The sequence below is a fragment of the Budorcas taxicolor genome, chromosome 5 (assembly GCF_023091745.1).
Source record: "Budorcas taxicolor isolate Tak-1 chromosome 5, Takin1.1, whole genome shotgun sequence".
NCBI classification, from domain to species: Eukaryota; Metazoa; Chordata; class Mammalia; order Artiodactyla; family Bovidae; genus Budorcas; species Budorcas taxicolor.
In genome coordinates, this window is record NC_068914.1 from 130,011,139 (window position 1) to 130,038,512 (window position 27,374).

Genomic DNA, 27,374 nt, shown 5'->3' on the forward strand with positions numbered 1-27,374 from the left:
GCTGTGGTTTTTCCAGTAGTCATGTATGGATGTGAGAGTTGAACTGTAAAGAAAGCTGAGCGCTGAAGAATTGATGCTTTTGAAGGAGATAAAACCAGTCAATCCTACAGGAAGTTAGTCCTGAATATTCATTGGAAAGACTGATCTGAAGCTGAAACTACAATACTTTGGCCACCTGATGCGAAGAATTGACTCACGGAAAAGACCCTGATGCTGGGAAAGATTGAAGGCAGGAGGAGAAGGGGACGACAGAGGATGAGATGGTTAGATGACATCACCAACTCAATGGACATGAGTATGAGCAAGCTCCAGGAGTTAGTGATGGACAGGAAGCCTGGCATGCTGAAGTCCATGGTGTCACAGAGCGTTGGACATGACTGAGTGAGTTAACTAAACCAAACTGAATTTTAGTTTCATGGTGGGTCACAATATCTCTGAATGTTACAGAACTTAAGGTTCTTCCATATCTTTGGATTCAAAATTTTGTAAATATAAAAATACTGAAATCAACTATATGAAAAATTTAAATCAGTTTTTGTTACAGAAGTATGGAAGTTTTAGCAAGTCTCTGGAGAGCAGGAAATATTTAAGCTAAGTTCAGGTTTCATAGAGGTATCACTAAAGATGATCTCATTTGCGAGATAATGTGATTAAAGCTCCTTAATTGTTAACTATTCTTGAAGACTGAACATTCCTTTGGAGAAATGACTTGTCTCCATTTAACATCACTTATCAGACTCTGTGCTAAGTAGGCGCATGCCTCACCACTGATATTTCTGTATAGAATTCATTCTTTAGAAGGATTATTTGGAAGCAGTTGATTGCTTCATCACAACTGGCACTTGCCTCCAATTGTGTCCAATACCTTCGTATAGCTGTGTTTTAATGGATCACTACTAATGTTGTTATTGATCATAAAAATTAGGTGCTTAGAGTAATAATGGAATCTCCACAAAGCAGAAGTAAGGATATAATTTCTGTCTGACCTTTTCAGTGTTACTAACCTATTATATAATATAAAATTAATGTAAGTGTAAGTTATAACCATTTTATTTCAAGTATTAAGCTCCTGAATTTGTTATAGTTTACTACATTGGAAAAGACTCAAGTTTGAGTTATAAGTCACAGAAAAAATAACTTTACCGGTGCCATCATGGGTTGCTTTAAAAAAAAATTAAAACCCTACACTTCTCAAAGAGATAGTTATCCATTGCTAACAATTTGTAATGGATAGTTATCATTGCTAACAATTCCATGAAATTCTATATTAATTTTTGACTTACAGTTAATATGGATTTCTCCCTTCTGATATACTCATAGATACTTATTCAAAATTGTATAAATAAATATTTTTATTAAGTGAAAGAAAGGAAAATAGCTCAGTTGTGTCTGACTCTTTGTGACCCCGTGGACTGTAGCCTACCAGGCTTGTCCCACCAGGGATTCTCCAGGCAAGAATACTGGAGTGGGTTACCATTTCCTTCTCTAGGGGATCTTCCCAACCCAGGGATCGAACACAGGTTTCCTGCATTGTAGGCAGGCACTTTACCCTCTGAGCCACCGAGGAAACCCCATTTTTATTAAAATTGACACTATAATTTCAGTGAAGCATTTTAAGAATACTTAGATTGATTATCTCTTTAAAAACTTTTTTAAAAAATATAGATCATTTCTATTTTTTGCCTTTGATTTACATATATATATTTAATCAACTTATCTCAAAGCTAGACATATTTATATAGAAAATTATATACTAATGGAGCCATAGTGTTAAAAAGTTAATTTTAAGTATTTCTAGCTTCAGTGGTAGCTTATAGTATAAAATAAGGTGAGCAAATAAATCAACCAGTGTATATTGTTAGGTGAACAGTACTGGTCATAAACAACAACAACAAAAAATGTCCTGTCCATCCCAAATAATTTAACATCAGAGAAAGAGAGACTAAACAGAGAGAGAGAGAGAGAATGTGTCCCTAATGCTGTTAGTGGAATTTGAAAACCTAGTGCCACAGCTTTCATGATCAGATAATACTGATAGAGCCAATATCCTCGATATGCTCTGTTTTTCTTTAGTTAGTAAGTCGTGTCTGACTCTTTTGTGACCCCACGGACTATAGCCCGCCAGGCTCCTCTGTGCATGGGATTTCCCAGGCAAGAATACTGGAGTGGGTTGCCATTTTCTTCTCCGGGAGATCTTTCCGACCCAGGGATCACACTTGTGTCTCCTGCGCTGCACGCAGGTTCTTTACCACTGAGTCATCTGGGAAACCCAGAGACTCTCTTGGGCTGAAATAATGATATTAAACTCTCTATATCATCCACGACTGCAAAAAATTTCTGCATACTTCAGTATGATATTTTGGGGAAGTAAAATTTTCATTCACTAATTTTGGAACTACTGTTGTGTTAGTGTCAGAGGCCCACTGTAATAAATTCCCACAAACTGGGTGGTTTACAATAGAAATGTATGCTATCTCACGTCCGGAGGCCAGAATCTGCTGTTAAGGTATCTGCGGAGTGTTTTTCTTCGGCAGGCTCTGAGGGAGAGAATCTGGAGCATGCCTCTGCCCCAACTTCTGTTGGTTGCCCAGTATCCTTGGGGTTCCTTGGCTTGTAGGTACATCAGTTCAGTCTGTGCCGCCAGCTTCCCATCCTCTTCTCCTCTATATATCTGTGTATCTCAGATATCTTTCTAAGAACACCAATGTTTGGGTTTAAGGCTCAGCCTGAATCCAGGATAAAGTGAAAGTTAGTTGCTCGCTAACTGACTCGTGTTTGACTCTTTGAGAGTCCATAAACTGTAGCCTGCCAGGCAGAGCTCTGTCCATGGAATTCTCAGGGTAAGAATATTGGAGTGGGTTGCCGTTCCCTTCTCCAGGGTATCTTCCCGACCCAGGTATTGAACCTGGGTCTCCCACATTGCATGCAGATTCTATATCATCTGAACCAAGTCTAGGGCTTCCCTGGTAGCGCTAGTGGTAAAGAACCCATATGTCAGTGCAGGAGACATAAGAAATGTGGGTTCGATCCCTGGGTTGGGAAGATTCTCTGGAGGAGGAAATGGCAACCCGCTCCAGTATTTTTGCCTGAAGAATCCAGGACAGAAGAACCTGGGGGGCTACAATCCATTGGGTCACAAAGAGTCGGACACAACTGAAGCAACTTAGCAAGCACATGGAATCAAGATGATCTCATCTCTAGGTTCTTAATTACTTCTACAAAGAGCCTAGTTCCGTATAAAGCCACATTCACAAGTACCAGGGGTTAGTACTCTGACATATCTTTTTGAGGGACACAGTTTAATGTACTACAGTTATTAGGATTGTTTATGCATTGTGCTATACTTGTTTTGACTATTAGATATCTTATTTCTTTGAGAAAGTGTTGAGTATTAAGAAGAATGAGTACATGACTGCCAAGAGCACAGTTAAATACATAAAACTGCTTTATCATTCCAGATATCTTTGCATTTTATCTTTTGATCACATGGGATAGTTTTTTTTTTAAGTGGCTATTATTCATAAAGACAGTATTATTATGAGTGATATAGTTGATAGCACTCTGAAGTTAGCTTCAGTGGAGTTTGTTTAAATCTTGGCTCTGTCAGTTAGTGATTGCATAAACTTAGAAAACTGTTTAATCTTTTTTAAGTTCCAATTTATTCATTTGTAAATTCTAGGTAATAGTAGCATGTGAGAAAGTTCATAATTAATGATGGTTATTGTAATCATATGTTTCCTCCAGGTGGACTCTGGCTGCCTGGTTTGTCCTGAGGTTACAACCAATAGACATGTCTTATAGCTCAATTGCTGAGCATGTGGATGTAGCCTAAGGGTCATTTGTACCTAATCCATATTTGTTCAGCCGATGAAATCTGTACAAATTGCCTTCATCATTAAGAAATTTTAAAATACCAGTTCTACATATTTTTCTTTATTCAAATCATCATAGGCTAGACTCCTGACCATCTGGAAAGAGAATTATCTATTACGCTTGGGCTGTGACTCATATGATGCCAACATACTTGATAAAATCACTCAGATTTTTAACCAAAAGATCAAGATTGACTAAGTTTTTATTGAGTTAACAGTGGTGCCTGGGGTATTGGCATTGTTCTCACATTGTTATACAGTAGGAGTGGCGTGGGGAGAATTGCAAGGACTCATCAGTCAGATAGAACAGAGTTTAAGTGGCTGCTTGTCACTAGTAGTGTGATTAGAGCTATTCACTCTCCTCATGTCTCAAATACATGTGATATAGCACTGGTATTTTGTTATAATTATTATAAATTAATTAAAGCACCAATTTAGTTAATGCCCAGCTGCTTGATAAATGGTAGCTGAAAATAAAATATTATCAGAAATGGTAGTTAAAAGAAAATAATGGTAGTTAAAAAGAAAATGTTATGATCTCTGTGGTGAAGATGATGATGATAAGACATGGGATTTCCAGTGAAGTGATTTATTTCATCCTGATGTAAGAGCCAGGATGTGCCTTATTGTGTTAGGACAATTATTTATCAATATAGTGTTTTAAAGCCTTCCTGTTCTGCTTTCTGACTGGAGTTACTTTGGGTTCCTATTAATATTTTTTCTTTCATTGTATTGACTTATAACTAATATTGGGCTGCCCTGGTGGCTCAGCTGGTAAAGACTCTGCCTGCAATGCAGGAGACCTGACCTGGGTTCGATCCCTGGGTTGGGAAGATCCCCTGGAGAAGGGAACAGCTACCCACTCCAGTATTCTGGCCTGAAGAATTCCATGAACTGTATAGTCCATGGGGTCACAAAGAGTCAGACACGACTGAGTAATTTTTACTTCGATTTTCTTCATAGCTAATATTACATCTTATATTTTTTATAATTTTATAGGCTGTATCAAATCGAACAACATATATTTTCATAAAATGAATGTGTATATAGAAATATATATAACATTGAAGACATAGATATATGCTTCAAGATTTTTGCTTCAAAGATCTACAGCAGATGTGTGCCGATACTGTTGATTTGTTATAAATACATATTCAAATGCATAATTGTTTTCTTTGTATAGTCACACACACGCACTTTGTTGCTTGTATTTTAAAGTTTGACAAATACAATACCCAAAACAAGACACAGAAGTGCTGCTTAAATGTTAATTGATGGTGTTCAGTTTTCAGTTTTATGAAGACTCTCCACCTGTATTGTGTGATGTGCATTATCTTATTAGTTTATTTTTTATTTGCCAGGTATAAGTCCCTATCAAGGAACAGAATTTTTTTAAGTGACACATGATAATATGTCATAATTTAAAAGTAAACATAACAAAATAGAAATAGACTTTCTTTGAATTTAAAGTGCCTCTTTTGTTTTTGTTTTGAGAATAGTACATTTATAATTAAGAGAAGATAGAGCTACACACTTCGTACATTTCTAACTTCAAGGATTCCGTGAACTGATGAAGTCTGTATTGAAAATAATGTTTTTAATATCATGATGCTCTGAAAATATTTTAGGCCAAATGCTTTTTTTTTACTACATGTAAGAAATGGTTTGTCTAATCCAATAAACAACTCTTTTTTTCTCCATGTATGAGTGTGTGTGTGTATGTGTGTGTGTGTGTGAGAAGAGTTTAACTTCTTATTCTGTAATAAAACCATTTTCTTTGAGTAAGAGTAACCATAGTTTTTGAGTAAGAGACTTTGTCCTTCAAAATACCATAGAAATTAATACTTTTCAGAAAAGTAGGTCTTTCTGTCAAAATTATTAAAAAAAAGAGCTAAAACATTCCATTCTTTTTAGGTTCAAACTGTTGAAATATTGGAAAGTATTCTCCAATACAAAAGTATTCTCAAAAGTATAATTTAAAATTCATTAATACTATGCTAATATCAAAATAGTATTTTGCTATAATAAAATTTCCAAAACTCATCTAATTTCCCATATTAATATTACATCTAAAATATTATTGTGATTATATTAATACTATATAAATTTATTACTGTCCATACTGATTTAGTTATTTCCTTTATATAGGTCACAAACATGTGCAGAAACATACTTACTATCCACAACGTCTTTTTTCTAGCTTTTTATTTTGTATTGGGGTATAGCTGATTTGTTGTGTTGTGTTAGTTTCAGGCCAACAGTGAAGGGACTCAGCCATGCATACACATGTATCCATGTGTCTCTCTTAAACTCCCTTCCCATCCTGGCCACCACAGAACACTGGGCTATACAGTAGGACTTGTCAGCTATCCATTTGTGTCCATGTCTCTCCCAAACTTCCCAGCTATCCCTACCCCTGAGCCTCCTCCCAGCAACCATAAGTCTATTGTCTAAGTGTGTGAGTCTCTTTCTATTTTGTAAGTAAGTTCATTTGTATCATTTCTTTTAACATTCCACATATAAGGAATGTCATACAATAATGTCATCCTTCTCTGCCTGACTTATTTCATTCCATATAAAAATCTCTAGGTTTATCTGTGTGCATGTGCGTGCACTAAGTCACTTTAGTTATGTCCAACTCTTTTTGACCCCATGGACTGCAGCCCACCAGTCTCCTCTATCCATGGGATTCTCCAGGCAAGAATAATGGAATGGGTTGCCATTTCCTTCTCTTAGTTTATCCATGTTGCTGCAGATGGCATTATTGCATTCTTTTTGATGGCTGGGTAGCATTCCATTGTATGTATGTACCACTTCTTATTTATCCATTTCTACAACTTCTAAACCAGTATCATTACATGTAGGAATCTTGTTTAAATTAGAGATGTAGGAATGATGTCCTTATTCCCTAACTCCAATACTGTCTATATTACTGGAGTAGAATTAAAGTTGCTTTCTTAAGATTTTGGTCTTTCTTAGGGTACTTATTAGTACATCTGAAGTATAAGAATGCTGCTATTTGAATACATTTTTCATTTTCTTTTCTGTAAAACCTCGAGTCTGGATGTACTAGAAGGTTCTTCTGTAACTGAGCTTCCAATGTGCTTGTGCTTGTGCTTAGTCATTCAGTCCTGTCCAGCTTTTTGTGACCCCATAGATTGTAGCCTGCCAGGCTTCTCTGTCCTTGGAGATTCTTCAGCCAAGAATACTGGGGTGGGTTGCTATGACCTCCTCCAGGGGATCTTTCCAGCCCAGGGATCGAACCCAGGTCTCCCGTATTGCAGGTGGATCATTTGCTGACTGAACCACCAGGGAAGCCCAAGAATACTGGCGTGGGTAGCTTATACCTTCTCCAGGGGATTTTCCTGACCCAGAAATGGAATGAGGGTCTCCAGCATTGCAGGTGGATGGATTTTTTACCAACTGAGCTACCAGGGAAGCCCAGGCTTCCAATAGGAATTCTGAACCCATTTTTTTCAAATTCTTAACCTCATACTCTGTAGGAAATAGTTCTGGACAAGGAAATAATTCTTACTTAATGCAAACAGACTTCCACTCCTATGAAATGATTTCTATGATGATGGTATATGTTGAAACAGATGATGATGTATATGATAGACAAGCCATGTATTAACATTCTGTCACTGAAACATCAGTCATGTATTATATGAAGTTCTAGTCCTATAAATCTATGGTTTCAGTTCAATTTAGTTGCTCAGTTGTGTCTGACTCTTGGCGACCCCACGAACCGCGGCACGCCAGGCCTCCCTGTCCATCACCAACTCCCGGAGTTCACTCAGATTCATTTCCATTGAGTCAGTGATGCCATCCAACCATCTCATCCTCTGCCGTCCCCTTCTCCTCCTGCCCTCAATCTTTCCCAGCATCAGGGACTTTTCAAATGAGTCAGCTTTTCGCATCAGGTGGCCAAAGTATTGGAGTTTCAGCTTTAACATCAGTCCTTCCAATGAACACCCAGGGCTGATCTCCTTTAGAATGGACTGGTTGGATCTCCTTGCAGTCCAAGAGTCCTCAAGAGTCTTCTCCAGCACCACGGTTCAAAAGCATCAATTCTTCTGCGCTCAGCTTTATTTATAGTCTAACTCTCACATCCATTCATGACTGCTGGAAAAACCATAGCTTTGACTAGATGGACCTTTGTTGACAAAGTAATGCCTCTGCTTTCTAATATGCTGTCTAGGTTGGCCATAACTTTCCTTCCAAAGAGTAAGCATCTTTTAATTTCATGGCTGTAATCACCATCTGCAGTGATTTTGGAACCCCCCCCAAAATAAAGTCAGCCACTGTTTCTACTGTTTCCCCATCTATTTGCCATGAAGTGATGGGACCAGATGCCATGATCTTCGTTTTCTGAATGTTGAGCTTTAAGCCAACTTTTTCACTCTCCTCTTTCACTTTCATCAAGAGGCTCTTTAGTTCTTCTTCGCTTTCTGCCATGAGGGTGGTGTTATCAGCATATCTGAGGTTATTGATACTTCTCCTGACAATCTTGATTCCAGCTTATGCTTCTTCCAGCCCAGCGTTTCTCATGATGTACTCTGCATAGAAGTTAAATAAGCAGGGTGACAATATACAGCCTTGATGTACTCCTTTCCCAATTTGGAACCAGTCTGTTGTTCCATATCCAGTACAAATAGCTAGTTATAAGAATTCTAGTCTTCTAATCACTTAATGTCAAAACTTTGAATTTATTGTTGATATTTTCCTCTTCTCACTCTGCTTTGTATAAGATTATGAGTATATTGATTTGTCTTCATGATACTCCTTGCATATTTTCTTGTTGGTGCTTTTCTGCCTCAAATTCAAGTTCTCATTCCACTCGTCTCTGCAGTAACTACCTACCTGCCCAGTTTGACTCTAGTAACTTTGCCCTCCAGTTGTCTTTCTGCACTACTGTTAGGTCAGCCTTACTGAAGAAAAACTCTCCTGGTTCCCATCCCCTGCTCAAAAGCCTTTGACAGCTCCCAGCTGTCTATGAGATTACATGGTTTGTTTTTAGCCTGCCCTTCAGGACCCTCTACTATATGGTGCTCTTACTTGGCTAATTTACTTTCACTTATTTCCTTTTATGAGCTTGATGATCCAGCTAAATTAACTCTTCTTCAAACTCTGGCTTCTATGTTTTTACTCATGTGTGTTCATTTTCCTGGAATAGCATTCTCTATTCCTTCTCTCCATGTCAAGAACAATCATAAACACCAAGTCCATCATCTTATACATAATGAGTTCCCCAGACTTCCTAGAAAGAAAGTCTCCTGAACTTCTATGTCATTTACAATTCTATTCCTCTTTTGTTGTCTTATTCCTTTGTACCTTGTGTTGCATTTATTTGAGTGATTTTTAATTTTCTCTCATTGAAAAGAGAATCTCAATAGCATTTTTCCTTGTACTTTTACAACATATATTTGATTCTTTTATGAGAATATTAATCGCTTGATAAAAACAGCAATTAAAAAGAATTAAAAGTCCTCAACTTCCCCATCTATAAAATTCTGGCATAGATTATAAAAAAATCTACCTCTAAAACTCAGTGGTGCTGTAATCAAGTTGAGTCTTTACAATCAGCAACATTCTCAAGTTGGTTTTTAAAATCTGTATATGTGCAAATTAATTTTTAGTAAATTTCTTAGGAAAAATGAAATAGGTGCCTATTATTAAATATTAGCATAATTATGTTTTTCCAAAGTCCCTAAAAGAAAAATGTAGCCTTAAAATGAATAAATAAATGTTTCAGTTCAGTTCAGTCGCTCAGTCATGTCCGGCTCTGCGACCCCATGAATTGCAGCATGCCAGGCCTCCCTGTCCATCACCAACTCCCGGAGTCCACCCAAACCCATGTCCATCGAGTCGCTGATGCCATCCAACCATCTCATCCTCTGTTGTTCCCTTCTCCTCCTGCCCTCAATCTTTCCCAGCATCAGGGTCTTTATTTATTTTATATTGAGGCTTAGAAAAAGTCCAAAGCTAAAATTCAGACAAAAAAATTAAATGATTGTACAGATTGCGACACTTAAAAAGTTAAAATATTTGCTCATAATCGTTGCTCTTAGGATATTCTACACTTCAGTCAGTTCAGTTCAGTCGCTCGGTCATCTCCGACTCTTTGCAACCCCATGAATCGCAGCATGCCAGGCCTCCCTGTCCATCACCAACTCCCGGAGTTCACTCAGACTCACGTCCATCGAGTCAGTGATGCCATCCAGCCATTTCATACTCTTTTGTCCCCTTCTCCTCCTGCCCCTGATCCCTCCCAGCATCAGAGTCTTTTCCAATGAGTCAGCCCTTCACATGAGATGGCCAAAGTATTGGAGTTTCAGCTTTAGCATCAGTCCTTCCAAAGAACACCCAGGACTGATCTCCTTTAGGATGGACTGGTTGAACCTCCTTGCAGTCCAAGGGACTCTCAAGAGTCTTCTCCAACACCACAGTTCAAAAGCATCAATTCTTCGGTGCTCAGCCTTCTTCACAGTCCAACTCTCACATCCATAAATGACCACAGGAAAAACCATAGCCTTGACTAGATGGACCTTTGTTGGCAAAGTAATGTCTCTGCTTTTGAATATACTATGTAGGTTGGTCATAACTTTTCTTTCAAGGAGTAAGTGTCTTTTAATTTCATGGCTGCAGTCACCATCTGCAGTGATTCTACACTTACCCCTCGTGTAAAAGGCCCTAACCTCCTCAGGGTACAGAGTTTCATGACACTGAGTTCTCCTTGAAGTCAGTCTAAAGCCTTGCACATTTACTCTGACTCACACTGCTAAAACATAGACCAGTTTATTCAGGGTGGCCAGCACTAGGAGATGAACAGACAAGATTTCTGCAGTTTGCTTCAGTGTTTAGAAGTCATTAGAAGTTTAGTCCTATGCGTGGCCCCACTTTTCTTTTAATTAATTAATTCATTTTTATTTTGGGTTGCACTTGGTCTTCGTTGCAGTACGCGGTCTTTCTCTAGTTGCAGCAAGTGGGGGTTACTCTCTAGTAACACTGCCTAGTCTTCCCATTGCAGTGGCTTCTCTTGTTTCAGGCCACAGGCTTTCGTTGTGCAGTCTTCAGTGGCTGCAGCATGCTGGCTCAGTAGTTGGAATTCCTGGGCATGGGCTCAGTGGTTCTGGTGCATGAGCTTAGTTGCTCAGTTGCATGTGGAATCTTTCCAGACCAGGGATCCAACCCATGTGCCCTGCATTGGCTGGCAGAGTCCTATGCACTGCTCCACCAAGGAAGTCCTCAGCCACTCTTGATATCTAGTGCTCACTAAAGTTTGAGTGACCTTAAAGCATGAGCATCAGTTCAGTTCAGTTCAGTTCAGTCGCTCAGTTGTGTCCGACTCTGCAACCCCACGAGCTGCAGCATGGCAGGCCTCCCTGTCCATCACCAACTCCTGGAGTTTACTCAAACTCATGTCCATTGAGTCAGTGATGCCATCCAACCATCTCATCCTCTGTTGTCCCCTTCTTCTCCAGCCCTCAATCTTTCCCAGCATCAGGGTCTTTTCAAATGAGTCGGTTCGTCACATCAGGTGGCCAAAGTATTGGAGTTTCAGCTTCCAAATGATTCCTTCCAATGAAAATTCAGGACTGATTGCCTTTATGATTGACTGGTTGGATTTCCTTGTAGTCCAAGGGCCCTCAAGAGTCTTCTCCAACACAACAGTTCAAAAGCATCAATTTTTTGGTGCTTGAGCATAGAAGTAAAATAAAAGTATTGAGGAGCTGTGGATGCCAAGAGAATGAAGAGGCTTTTTCATTAGGACTAAAGACAAGATTCAAATTGATGGCAAAGGGAATCGTTCAATAGAATAAGATTTAAAGCTGGTTGTTCCTATAACCCTACACTGGTTAATACTTAATTATTACTGTATAATAGCACACATAGGAAATCTAATTTCTATTACTGACCACTTGGACAGCATAGAGAATTTTTTGAATCCATGACCTAAGTTAAAATGTCTTAAAATAGATGATCTTAAAGCATAGATATATAGTGTGAAGTCTGATATACAACCATATCATTTGTGGATTATGTAGATATAGCCATAGGTGTATCCTCTATCCCATTCTGCAATAATTTCAAATATATTAATAGTCATATTGATTAGGGCTAAAGTATCATAATACATAAAGAGTTTATATTGACATAAAAATGTTATTATAATGCTTTATTAAATACAAAAGCCCCCAGTTTAATATTTTTATTATAGAATTTTTGACAAGAAATTTTAAAATACTATTTATCTGAACCTTTGTATACTGACCTCATGTGATTTAACTTAAAAGTTTAGCCCTATTTTGAATAAACATATTTTTCTTTAATGCTAAAAACATGCAAAATAATTTGTCATTATACAGTATAATTTTCTTTACTTGACATAAATTACGATATACTTCATTCCTCTGTAGTAGACTTTGTGACTTTTTAAATTAGTAATAGGAGTTATGTTGTAAACTTAATTGGGCCAGGTGTTAGACATGCTCTCATTTTTAGTCCTTGCTGCCCAATACCCCTGTAAGAATTTGTGTAACTGGGTAGAACTTATCCAGCAATTGACTAAATATCTTCTTTGTTGGATTTATGTGCATCCTAATAACATGTGGTCTTTAGTTTGAATTCTGTCTATAAATACTGAACTTAACATTTCATATCAGAGACAGTAAATGGGAAAGATCATCACATGATCCTAATTTATACTCTTTTATCTAATATTATGGCTGACTCATATAGTTCTTTTTTCCCCTCTCTGCCTTTTGTTTACTATATTCCAAATTGTTTTTAAACTGTTACACCGGGGATTATGTCCCTTGGGAATGGTCCATTACGTTTTGAATATCAGTGCCATTCCAAGTTATTTCAACCATGGCATTAATCTCACTTAAAGCAATAAAAGGCAAATAGTGGTAAGAGGCAAGATGCATAAAGCATTACTTTAAACAGTTAAAAAAAAAGATGTTAAATGTTCCCTCTCTGGGAGCTCCTGCAGCTCTTGATACATTTGTGTGCAACTGAGCAGGAGGAAAGTAGCAGTGGGATTATTAGTGGAGAGAGAAGCTTACAAGGAACATGAAAAGGGGACCGCTTCACATTTGGGCTCCTTTCTTCCTGCATCCAGTTAAAAAGAGAGAATCATTTAAACAAGCTCCTGTAGAACTCTCTTTTATTGGTTTCTTTTCTTAGGTAAAGTTACCAACAGGTTCATTCATAAGGTGATCTTGAAGGTTGTTTCACTGTCACTGAGCCACAGTTAAGGTGGTTTGTAAAGGGTACCACCCAAGTATAAAGATGCCTGGTAGGAAAATAAGGCCTTTATACAAAAAGAGCAGCAGCCCATCAGATCTTTGCTTTTCAAACCAGGCAGGTTCCCCCTTACAAAGATTAATTACAGTCAGGTTGAGAAGACACCCTTGCTCTGTGTGTGTGTGTATGTGTGTGTTTCCCCCTCTAACATTAGAAAGATAAAGGGTGTGATTAGTGTGCACAAAGCCTCTGATCAAACCAGCTCAGAGGTTTGTGACAGGCAGTTCAAACACTTTATGGATCACTGGTGCTGACAGGTAGATCACACAGGCCTTAAACAGATGTTTAGTGAGAAGATGAATGTGTGAGATCTCAAACGTACAGCGCTCTTTTACTTGGCCATTTTAGTCTGTGAAGTATTAGACATTGCTAAAGAAACCTACTCCTTTACAAAGGTGCAAAAGTTACTAACAAGCTTTCATTAAATTTCAACCTTTCTCCTCTCAAGATATGATACAGCTTAGATTTGAAAGTTATCAAACTTTCTACAGGAACTGATGAATACTACTTCATCTTATCTTATAGTTTATGAAATGCTTGTTGATTAGTTTATGAGTGTTCTACCTCATAAGCTGTATTTGAGAAGTTCAGCTAGAATAGGTTAGTTGGAATAGGATACTCAAAGTAAATTATATTTGGCCAAAAATCACAAGTAAGTAGAATGTCTTTTGTGCTCTTAATACATATATAATTTTGAGATGATATTGGATGAAAAAATCCATAATGAAAATATACCAGGCATATATATGCTTAACTGAATTTCCATAGTGAGTTGTATATCGTTAGTAATCATTCGTAATACTTTACAACTGTGTGTAACTAGGAAACGCTATGAAAGCTTTCATTTTCCTTCTTTGACAGGAGGTTTTATATGTGTACCCTAAAGATAAGTTAATAGCAGCATCAGTTATTTTATTTCATTACTATGACAGGGAATGTGGACCTGAGCTTTCTATAAGTTGCAGTATATGTCTTGCTGGTAGTAACAAGTTTCCTGGGTGGCACTACAAATTTCCTTCACATTGTTATTGTAGAATAATACAAACTAGTAGAAAAGAATCTTCAACTGATCTTGGTATTTTTAATACCTTAAGGCCATGACTTGATGAGAATAGCCTTATAAATTCTTAGGAAAACACTGATATATGGTTGATAAAAATAAGGGAGAACAATTGATTCTGCGTATTTAGCACTAAAAATTGCAGTTGTCATTGGCAAATGACAATTTTTCAACTTGTTCAGTGTTAAATTCAAGTTAAAATATGGTTATCAACCTTATCACCACTGATAGAGTAGGAAACTGCAAGAAAGATTAATGAACTTGCAGGCACAGAAAATTATTGCAAAATATATCATGAAATATATGAAATAATATGAAATTATTATATGAAATAATATGAGATACAAAATATTAAAAAGGAGAAGATGCATGGTGAAGGAAGTAGAAGAGGAAAATATGAAGTGGAGAGGGATGGATATGTCATAATGATTTAATGGAAAGAGCCATGTAGTTCTGTGTACTGTATCTATTACTATCTGTTACAGAACAATCTAAGACTGTCTCTTAGAAAGCACACTGTGTGAACTTTCTTCTCCCATTTCCCCAGTCTATTTTTGGTTGTGTTGCCAGGCTCATTGAGAATCCAAAAGTATCTTCTACGTCTAATCAGTATTTACTGAAGGTAATATGTTAACACTCAGAGGTAATAAAAAGATGAATACGATGCAGCCCTCAATTCCTGAGGATTTTAGATTTAGAGGCAAAAGATGCTTGATAGTATTGAAACTTACAATTCTTTTGAAATATTTCTCAAATGATACCGTGGTGTGTGTGTGTGTGTTTCCTGTGAAAATTAAGGGGAAGCGTTTGGTGTATAGCTCAAAAATTTCATACGAAAAACAACTTTGCCTATCCCCTGATTTAATCTGTCAAAATCTATGCTGAATTTCAGTCACCTTGAAGGATCCAGGTCTGCTGTAGTTGAATTCTTAGTGTCTGGGATGTCAGACAGGAAACAGTTTTACCTCAGCTCATCCTGTTCTTCAGCATTTTCAACTCACTGCTTATTTCTTTTCTTAAAAAAATAAAGATGTAAGAGTTGTTTGTAAGCAACTTTCACAATTATTTCTTACCCAGAGTGTGGGACTGCCTGTTTGAATGTTTCCAAAAGTATTGTTCTTATGTGACAACAGGTCAGAAAGACTCTGCATTAATTACACTAACATATGGTTATTAACAGATTCTAGCTCAGGGAGCAATACTTTACAATGTTATCTTCCACATAGTCAGATGTTAGCCATATTGTCAGTGCTGGCAGCTATTGTTTCACTCATTTACTTCACAGAGCTAATTACTCCCTAATAATAACTTTACCTTGGAGTTTTTCACTTGCTTGTGCCAGCAAACCTGTTCACACTACATATGCTAATTATTGGCACTTATTCATTATGTTAAGATAGCTTTAAGTTCAAGCTGTGCAGCCTGGCTTTCGGTATGGAGCCAGCTGGCTGCAAAGTTCCACCTTTTTTTACTAAAGTCATTAAAAGTTTTAATATGGGCCCATCTTGTTCTCTTTACAAGATTCAGTCTTTCAGGAATTCAAATGAATGTGCAGTTACCCGTGGACAATTACAAATTATAATAAGAAGGTCTTCGGTTCTGTGAGAAATTCTCAAAGCTTGCACTCACTGTGGCCCTTCCTGTTAGATTAGAAAAGATGAGCAAATTGTTTTACATTTAAACTATATGGTCACTAGATCACTTCGGTTATACACAAGCATACATACATGGATATACATTCACAGGTACTCAAACACATACTCACCCTCTTTCTGGTTCATTTTCCTTCAGAAGAAGTTTAATTTACTGGTGCTATTAATTTATGCATGTCTAAATGATAGAATCTGGAATTCTTCTGCTTGTGTAACATCCTTTCTCATGTTTTTTTCTTATCATTTCGAGAGACTTAGGACTACTGCCAGGGCCAAAGACTGTCCTTGAACTCTATTCAGGATTCCCATTGATATCAGCAGGAGTTAATATTTAAGTGTTGTTTCAGTCAAAGTAAAATATGGTCTTCTAGTTTTAATGAACAAATAGCTTCATTTGGTTCAGATCCAAATATAATTAGTAACTAGTACCACTCCATTAAATAACCTAACTTTGATGTGTATGAATTGAAATGGATTTGACCTTTTGAGGTGGTAAATTTGGGGAGGAATCTTTTGAGACCTAGAAATGAATATATACTCAAGCATAAACTCTCATTGAACTTAAGTTTTATTTTAAAAAGATAACTTTTAAAATATTCAACCTTCTGATCTTCACTTTAGCTACAATGAGTCTCCTTAATCTTTTATATTATTTATATTGTAAGATAGGCACCAAACACAGGAGTCCTGAACATACAGGTACTTAATAAAATCTGCTTCAGGTTTTATTAAGTACGTTGTAAAAGAGAAAATTAGATGATACAAGTCTATTTCAACCCGCAGGCAAAGGCAAGAGGCTTAGGTTATACTTTCAGCTTTGTATTCCACGAAGCAAATCTATCTTCTTTTTTTTTTTTTCTCCTTAATTTTTTTTAAATTGTTCCTCAGTGATTTGCTACTAGGATACCCATGGATAGTGTTCATTTAGTCTATGAAATGCTAACTACCAAGTTCCAGAAATTTTAAGGGCTAGTGTAATTTAATGTGTGTTGAGGGTAGAGAAAGGATATTAGACAGCACATAGAGTTAGAGGAGGGATAGAAAAGAAGGTAAAAATTGTTTTTCTTCCTACCAGGTGCTCCACATGAGCTGTAGTAATGACTGGAGACAGTCAGTACCAATTACTAGGATATTAGGAAAGGGGTTGCTTGTCCATACACATCCACCCTTGCTAGAGACCTGAAAATGTTTTCACTGGAGTAGAACATCTATTAAATGTTTTGCTTACATTTTAAATAATGATGTGATAATATGGTTGGCTGATGAGAAAATCAAGTAGTCGTGGTTGAAGTAATCAACAACTGCTAGTTCTAAATATTCAAACAAGTTGGGAAATAAAGACTTTTTAAATTTACTATTATGTTTATAAAGACTGACAACTCACTTGTTGTCACTTGTTTAATATGTGAGTTATGCAATCCTATGTTCATTTGGAGAGAGAGAAAGAGTTTGGAGAAGAGTGTAAATAATGTTAATAAAAATAAGACATTTAGCTGCAACTTAGGAGAAGGATGCTTTTTATTTAAAAAAAAAAAGTTTTCAAGAGACTCTAAAATTCCAATTTGTTTTGTCATAGCTAAAGGCAATTTTCTGTGATTTTTAAAATTATACTAGGTCTGTGTGAGATAGAAAACATGTGGTTGCTGTAATTCGTGTATGGGTACACACTGAGAATTACTACAGTTTCTTTTCAGAGTGGTTGAAAAGTTTGATCAAAATGAATAAAAATATATTTGCAGGGTTTAGAACTTTAACTGAAAGGTCTAAATAGGCCACCTTCACTTAATTTAAAAATATATTTGTACAGAATAAAATCAAAGATAAAATAATTAAATAGATCATTGAAAATAGTGTATTTTAATTTTTAAACAATTAAATTCTCCATAAATTTTAAGACTGGGATATATGTTATGTTTCTACCTGAGGCTTTTGAGGTTTTGAAATTTTTATTAGCTATCAACTAATAAAAACACTTAATGATACGTAAGTAGCCATAGGTGACTCAGGAAGGCCTCGTTTGGGCTATCTTCTAGGTAATGTAGTTTCATGCTTTTTTATTAGCTTGACATATTTTATTTTTTGTCATCGTGATTCTTCTCTACATGTTTATCATTAGCCCATTCTCTACTTTAGAAAAGAGCATGGTTTGGTTATTTTTTACCCTCTCTTCCATGTTTTGACATTTAAAATTACTGTTGCCACTACCAAAAGGAAGAGTGTTTTTGAACCCTTTATAACCAGGAGAATATGCTCAACTGTGCTCCCCTCCACCTACTCATCCCAAATTGTGGAACTTTTACCTGTAGCTCTTTGAAGAAACAAGTGCTCAAAGGCAAAAGAACCCATTTCTGGGTAAAAATACTTTTTAATGGATCTCTGTACTTAGAGGAAGTACAGGAAAAATCTCGGGAAATTAATATAAGAAAAAAATATTTATGGTGACTTCAGAACATAGGAGACTGCTCTCAAAAACTGTCACCAAAACTGGGCTTCTTCTGGAACCAGATATCAATACCAACATTAGGGTCAGAAAATAAGCTTTGGATCACCCGTGAGGTGATGCAACTTAACATGAGACTCCCTCATTAACCTTAGGTGAACTTTCACTATCATAACAACAACAACAAAAAAAGCATGAAACTTTAGAGATAGAAACGTCAATCATGATTCTGTCCATTTTGTGTCAGCCTTGGCTTTGCTCCATGTTCCTTTCAATCCAGCATCAAGACATAAGGAACATCTCTGGTTTGGAACAATGATAGTCTAGTAACAGAGAGGAAAGGTTAAAGCAGAAAAATGCAAGAGCTCTTAAAGTTTTGCTGAGTTGCACCCATCATTTCTTCTCATGTGGTATGTGTGTGTGTGTGTCCTAAGTCACTTCAGTTGTGTCTGACTCTTTGCGACCCTACAGGCCATAGCCTGCCAGGTTCCTCTGTCCATGGGATTCTCTAGGCAAAAATACTGGAGTGAATTACCATGCCCTCCTCCAGGAGGTTTTCCCAACCCAGAGATTGAACCCGTGTCTTTTGCGTCTCCAGCGCAATGGAACCTCACTCCAGTACTCTTGTCTGGAGAATCCCATGGATGGAGGAGCCTGGTAGGCTGCAGTCCATGGGGTCGCTGAGGGTCGGACACGACTGAGCGACTTCACTTTCACTTTTCACTTTCGTGCATTGGAGAAGGAAATGGCAACCCACTCCAGTGTTCTTGCCTGGAGAATCCCAGGGACGGGGGAGCCTGGTGGGCTGCCGTCTATGGGGTCGCACAGAGTCGGACACGACTGAAGCGACTTAGCAGCAGCAGCAGCACTGGCAGGCACTTTCTTTACCACTAGCACCACCTGGGAAGCCCCTAGTGTTGAATAGGCCAAAGCAAGTCCTATGCCCAATCCCGATATCAGTGGTATGAGAAGTAAAATTCTCCTGCAGGAATCCTGTAAAATAGGGCATCAGCTATTTTAAAAATAAACTCTACCACAGGGCCTTGTTCAGCTACGCCCTTGAAAACCTAACACTCAAACAAAAAACAATTACCGGGGGAGATATCTCTAAAATCTAATTTAGTTCAAACTAAAGAAACATATACTCAGATTAAAAATTGCAGAACACACAAAGCAGCAATTCAGAAAGAATTAGAGTCAACGGTAATACTGAAGTATTTAGCCCGCCCACCCCAAAAACTTCAGATATTGGAAACATCATATAGACAATATAAAATAAATATCATGGAATGCTTAGGTAAATAAATACTGAAATCATAAAAAGAAGAAGCATCAAAAATGGTCAGATATCAAGAGATATATTTTAAAAATTATAATAGAAATGAAAGCTATGAAAATCAGAATTAAAAATTAAGTGAGTGGACAGCTTCTGGCTTTTTCTCGCCGGGACCAGACTAATCATCTCCCCTCAAACATCAAGAAAACCAGACAAAGTCTATGAAATGAAAGTATTCAGACATTGCACAGGGGCATCTCAGTGTTCCTTGAGAGAAAGGTGGTGAATGAAGAGAGCCCCATGAGTGTCTCAGCTTTCTGCCTGGAGAGAGAGGGCACGCAGGCAGAGCCTGACAATCTTCCTGAGTTGAAGAGCTAGAAAGCAGGCTTTCAGAATACCAAGGCAGGTAAATAGATACATGTGCCCGACCGAGCACTAGGGAGGATAGTTTTGCATAGGAGAGAAAATGAAACGCGCAAACTGACTCTCACTGTCTTGAAATCTTCAGAGGGTTTTTCTGTCAAGTCTTTACTGATTAGTGATGAGTTCTAATGTACATAAACTACTGAAGGAACCTTTGAAAAAGATATAGCAGAAAAGGTGATCCTCAGTTGTCACATGTGGCTAATGTATTTTGTATTTTTACATGCCAGAGTGAAGAAAATCCTAACACATGCAGCATTATGAGTCGCTTTCAAGGATATTACCTTAGTTCAGTTTAGTTGTTCAGTCGTGTCCGACTCTTTGTGAGCCCATGGACTGCAGCATGCCAGGCCTCCCTGTCCATCACCAACTCCTGGAGTTTACTCACACTCATTTCCATTGAGTCGGTGATGCCATCCAACCATCTCATCTGCTGTTGTCCCCTTCTCCTTCCGCCTTCAATCTTTCCCAGCATCAGGGTCTTTTCAAATGAGTCAGTTCTTCGCATCAGGTGGCCAAAGTATTGGAGTTTCAGCTTCAACATCAGTCCTTCCAATGAATATTCAGGACTGATTTCCTTTAGGATGGACTGACTGGATCTCCTTGCAGTCCAAGGGACTCTCAAGAGTCTTCTCCAACACCACAGTTCAAAAGCATCAATTCTTTGGCACTCAGCTTTCTTTATAGTCCAACTGTCACATCCATACATGACTACTGGAAAAAGAATAGCTTTGACTAGATGGACATTTGTTGGCAAAATAATGTCTCTGCTTTCTAATAAGCTATCTAAGTCGGTCATAACTTTTCTTCCAAGGAGCAAGCATGTTTTAATTTCATGGCTGCAGTCACCGTCTGCATAATTTCATGGCTGCAGTCACCGTCTGCAGTGATTTTGGAGCCCAAAAAGATAAAGTCTATCACTGTTTCCACTGTTTCCCCATCTATTTACCATGAAGTGATGGGACCAGATGCCATGATCTTAGTTTTCTGAATGTTGAGTTTTAGGCCAACTTAGCCTGACAGCTCTTCTAACCTTGACCTAAAAAAGCTTTAAAGTAAAACCTCAAAGGATCAAATTGTTTCAAAGTTAGTAACGTACATCCCAGGATTTGGCTTCCTAGATGGCTCAGCAGTAAAGAATCCAGCTACCGGTGCAGGAGACACAAGTTTGATCCCTGAGTCTGGAAGATCCCCAGGAGAAGTAATTGGCAACCCACTCCAGTATTTCTCCTGGGAAATCCCATGGACAGAAGAGCCTGGAGGGCTACAGTCCATGGGTTGCAAAAGAATCAGACACCACTGAGCAACTAAACAACAACAACAATAAATCCCAGAATAAACCCCCCCAAATATTTAATGAGATCATCAAAAAAGGAAAAATTCAAATTATTTGTCATCTAATTCAAATTTAGCATGCATGTAAAGAAGCAACAAGATATAACGTGAAATCAGGAGGAAAGTCCATCAATAAAAATCAAACTCAAGTGGCACAGATGTTAGAATTAGTAGACAAAGATGTTGAAACAGCTCTTACAGATATACTCCATATGTTCAAGAGTATGATGAGAAAATGAATGAAAGATATAAAAGAGTTTGAGATTGTACTTTCAGATATGAAGAGTACAATATCTCAGGCAAAAATAGGCTGAATGGGATTAGAAACCGCAGAAGATAAGATTAGGACACTTAAAGACATGGCAATAGAAACTATTCAGAAATAAAACAAAGAAAAAAAACATTAAAAATACAGTACCAGTGAGCTGAGGCATGAAATAAGTGGAAACATAAAATACTTGAAAAAGTAGTGTACCAAAAGTTTCAAAATCAGTTTTGAAAGTTATAAACCCATATGTCAAAGAACCAGTAAACCCCAAACAAATAAACAGGATCAAATTGCTGAAAAGCAGTGATGAAAAGGAAACCTCAAAGGAGCAGTCAGACATAAAGATTACATTCTATACAGAAGAGTAAATTGTTGACAGGTTCTTCTTATGCTATATATGATGTGGTATAACATTATTTGAAATAGACTATTTATAAATTTAAAAGTGAAAGTGAAGGTCGCTCAGTGGTTAGCCTTTCCCTTCTCCAGGTGATCTTCCCCACCCAGGGATTGAACCATTGCAGGCAGATTCTTTACCAGGTGAGCTACAAGGGAAGCCCAGTAATACAGGAGTGGGTAGCCTATCCCTTAGATCTTCTCAACCCAGGAATTGAACCGGAGTCTCCTGCATTGCAGGCAGATTCTTTACCAACTGAGCTATGAGGGAATTTAAAGGTATACTATAAATCGTGGAGCAACCACTAAAACAAAACCAAAGAAAAAGTAATACTTAATAAGGCAATAATGGAGATAAAATAGAATCATAAAAAATAATCCAAAAGAAGGGAAGGAGAAATAAAAAGGGAACAAAGAACAAATGAGATAAATAGAAGACAGTAAGATTGTAGATTTAGTCTCAATCACATCATTAATCACAGTAACTGTAAATGATCTAAACAAACTAAGATCAGAGTTTGCTGTTTCAAGTTTGTCTTGAAAATAAAAGTAAGACCCACTTACATATTGTCTACAGGAAATTTCTTTAAATGTAAAGAGTAGACTGGTTAATACATAATGGAAAAGATACAGCAATAATACTAATTTAAAAAGAACAGAATCTCTATATATAAAGCATATTCAGAGCAAAGATATCAGGAATATTGAAATTCATTTCATAATGATAAACTGGTTAATTCATTGAAAAGACATAAAAATCCTAAATGTGTTGTGCACTTAAAAACAAAGCTTCACATTCTGTGAAATGAAATGTCCATATTTAAAGGAAAAAAGAATGCAAATCAAAAATTTTTGTTGAGTAGTTCAGTAACTCTCTCCCTGTCAATAATTGAACAAAAACACTATTTACCAATCTGACCTAACTTATATTTATAGAACAGTTCACTTAACAAGAGCAATTTTCTTTAAAATCCAGATAGAAAATTTAACAAGCATATCATATTAAGTCTCAATAAATGTAAAGATTGAAATAATTGAAATATGTTCCCTGATCACAATGGAATTAAATTAGAAATCAGTAAGCAAATAATATCTATGAAATTCCAAGTTATTTGAAAACTGTTGTAAATAACATACTTCTAAATAACCTATGAGTCAAAGAAGTTTGGAGAAGAAAATGGCAACCCACTCCAGTATTCTTGCCTGAAAAATGTCATGGACAGAGGAACTTGACAGGCTACAGTCCACAGGGTTGCAAAGACTTGGGCACAACTTGAATCAAAGTTGACAACTTGAGCAACTTGAATCAAAGAAGATATATGAATATATCTTCATCAATTTTTGATAAAAGTACCCAGGCAATTCAATAGGAAAAAAATAACCTTTTTAACAAATGATACAGGAACAGTTGTATATCTGTATGCAGGCAAATGGATATCAACTATTTTCTCATGCCATGTACAAAAATTAACTCAAAATGGATCTATAGAAGTGATAAACCCATATACTATCTAGAAAACATAGAATTAGTTACCTTGGGTTAGGTGAAGATTATTAGATAGCAACCCCCTATAAAAAAACAAAAAGATAACAAATTGGGCTTCACCAATGCTAAAACCTGCTGTCAATTTTTTAACACTATAAAAGTAATGAAAAAGCAAGCCTCAGACTGATAGATTTGCAAAACACATCTGAGAGGACATGTACTCAGAATATAACAAGCTATCTCTAGATAAAACAGTAAGAGAAGCAATTCAGTAAAGGCAACCAAATAATTGACTAGATTCTTACCCAAAGAAGATAAAAGGATGGCAATTAAACATATAAATATGTGTACATTATTAATCTTGGGGCTTCCCTGGGGGCTCAGAGGTTAAAGCGTCTGCCTGCAATGCTGGAGACGCGGGTTTGATCCCTGGGTCGGAAAGAGCGAGATGCAAATTAAAATCACAGTCAGAAACCTGTACACACACACAGATGGCTAAAATTAAAATGTCTGACAATACTACAGGTAGGAAAGATTGTGGAGCAACCAAACTCCTTAATTCATGGCTGGAATTCAAAACAGCAGTGTCAATAGAATGAAGGTCAAAATGTAAGTAAAGATGTAACAGGCAAATAAAAATCGAAAGAAAGCTAAAGACCTATACTAATATCTTTAAAAAATACATACTTTAAGCCAAAAAGCATCATTAAGAATAAAGAGATCTGCTACATAATGAGAAAAGGTTTACTTCACCAGGAAGATATTACAGTACCATTCTAAACTTGAGTGAATCTTTTGAGATGTTCTCAGATTATAGGAAACAAAGGAGTACAGGGAGAGATTCTGAAGTGAATGATCATTGTGAAGGACTTTAGTTAACATGCCAATCTCAGTGATTGGCAAGTTGAGTAGATATGAAACTACTAAAGATATTGAGTAGTTGGAAGGGAATGAAAACCATATTCTAACAAGAATTTTTGGAACCTTGTGTCGAATGTTTAGAGGATAAATATTCTTATCAAACATACACATACAGTATCATTTTTAACTGGATATATATACTAAGTCTTGGGCTTCACAGGTGGCAGTAGTGGTAAAGAACCTGCCTGCCAGTGCAGGAGATGTAAGAGACACTGGTTCAATCCCTGAGTCAGAAAGATCCCCTGGAGGAGGGCATGGCAACTCACTCCAGTATTTTTGCCTGGAGAAGCCCTGACAGAGAGAATCCCTGGACAGGAGAATCCCTGGACAGAGGAGCCTGGTGGGGTACAGTCCATGGGGTTGCAGAGTCAGACATGACTGATCATGTACACATCCCTGGCAGGAGATGAAGTAGGAGGGAGATAGGCCAAGGCCACTCTACAGGTTGAGGATTTAGAGCTTTGTTCTTGAGGGTAGAGAACTAGGAAGTAGTTTTAAGATGAGGAGAATCGCAATTTAGGCTCAACTGTTGGCTGACTGGAAACCAGGTTTAAGGCCCTGTGATTAGTGGAAAAAGAGATTACCCAAGCTACTAAATAAATTATAATTGGAAATTGTTGTTGTTTAGTTGCTAATTCATGTCCTACTCTTTTGTGACTCCGTGCACCATAGCCCGCCAGGCTCTTCTCTCCATGGAATTTTCCAGGCAAGAATTATTGGAGTGCTTTGCCATTTCCTTCTCCAGAGGATCTTCCTGACCCAGGGTTCAAACCCACGTCTCTAGCATTAGCAGGTGGATTCTTTACCTCCGAGTCACCAGGAAAGCCCACAACCTTCCCAGGTGGCACAGTGGTAAAGAATCTGCCTGCCAATGCAGGAGACACAAGAGACTTGGGACAGAGGAATAGAGTCTATGAGATTGCAAAGTATCAGACATCACTGAGGACTGAGTCTGCATGACAGAATAAATACATGAATCGTAGAGGATTTCCTCAATAGATATGTACCAGTTAGGCAATTTATTGGACCATCTTTTATATAATATCATTGTCTGGCATATGAGGCAACAAAATCATTGAATGTACAACTGAGTGAACAAAAGACTTCATTTTAATGTATCACCTGGAAAACTGAGGGATAGAACTTGACTATCCGTTAAGTCCTGTTCTGGCAAATATGTTAGCCAAAGATGAACTTATTTTGTATTCTGTGGTATAAAATTATAATTCAGTCTGATGAATGAAATAGTGCAGATATGCTCCCTCCCCCAGACCAGAAAGGTGCAGGGGCATGAACTAAGATCAGGGGCCAAGAAAGTGTACAAAGGAGTTTATGTTTCACTTCCTAGAAGAAGTAAAGCCTGAGCTGACTATTCAAAGATAAGTAGAAATCAATCAGTGAAAGAAATTGACAAAGTGACCCAATTTGAGATAGTGATCACTTGAGTTAGAAGCAGATTCTGTAAGGAAAGGGACTAAGTTCAGTTTTACCTGTGTTGAGTTTGGGGTCCAAAGCAAAATTGTATACATATATATGAATATCAAAAGGCATTTCCTTTAGGCAACTTCAGTTTTAACATTGTACTGTGTGTGTGTGTGTTCAGTCATATCCAACTCTTTATAACCCCTTTCTGACTGTAGCCCACCAGGCTCCTCTCTCCATGTTCAGGCAAGAATAACAGAGTGGGTTGCCGTTTCCTACATCAGGGAATCATCCCAACAAGGGATCAAACCCACATTTCTTGCGTCCCCTGCATTTGCAGGCAGATTCTTTACCACTGTGCTACCTGGGAAGCCCAACATTGTACCTTAAGTGTATCTTTTTTAATGGAACATATCTCTCAGTAAAAAGAGGTTATTTTCCTGTCTCTAGGATATACTTTATCCTTTGTTCCTCATTTTCATCTCATGTTTTTCTCTATGTCTCTCTTTAGCAATGTGTATTACCTTTCCTTACTCTCCTGATCTTCTTGTAACAAAGCTCAAACAGGATACCAGGTGATATGTTTGATGTATCTTAAAGGGCTTCAATGCAAAAGTAGGAAATCAAGAGATTCCTGGAGTAACAGGCAAGTTTTACTTTGCCAACAGAGGTCCGTCTAGTCAAAGCTATGGTTTCTCCAGTTGTCATGTATGGATGTGAGAGTTGGGCCATGAAGAAAGCTGAGAATCAAAGAGTTGATGCTTTTGAACTGTGGTGTTGGAGAAGACTCTTGAGAGTCCCTTGGACTACAAGGAGATCGAACCAGTCCATCGTAAAGGAAATCAGTCCTGAATATTTGTTGGAAGAGCTGATACTGAAGCTGAAACTCCAATACTTTGGCCACGTGATGCAAAGAACTGACTCACTGGAAAAGATCCTGTTGCTGGGAAAGATTGAAAACAGGAGGAGAAGCGGGTGACAGAGAATGAGATGGTTGGATGGCATCACCAACTCTATGGAATGAGTTTGAGCAAGCTCCAGGAGTTGGTGATGGGCAGGGAAGCCTGGCCATAGTCCCTGGGGTCGCAAAGAGTCAACATGACTGAACAAATGAACTGAACTGAACTGAACTGAACTGAAGGGCCTCAGGATGAGTACTTATAACCTGAGTGACATGATGGGAAATGCATTCATTTTTACCTGACAATAAAAGCATAACAATGGATGAAATGAGGTGGTCAGAACTCCATGGACTGAAATAGAACGCAGAATGATTTAAGTAAATTGGAGAAGTACGGTTAAAAAAAAAAAGAAAGTTGTATGGCAGTGTTTGTACAAGGGAAAGTGAACAAGAAATGTTTGAATGCTGGACTATGAGAACAGCACAAACTGGGCAGCAGAAAACCGAGTGTGCCAAGTTTTCCAAAACTTGGTTTTAAAAGAGTGTGTAGCAGTACAACATAAATAAGAATGTACAAGTTGGGTATCTGAAACATAAACTCCTTTGTACA

General features: G+C 37.6%; 1 protein-coding gene across 1 annotated transcript in view; it reads left to right on the forward strand.

Annotated features, from left to right (window-relative positions):
* Positions 1-27,374, forward strand: part of SOX5 (SRY-box transcription factor 5) — a 749,035-nt gene that overhangs the window by 532,241 nt on the left and 189,420 nt on the right. The window lies entirely within an intron of this gene.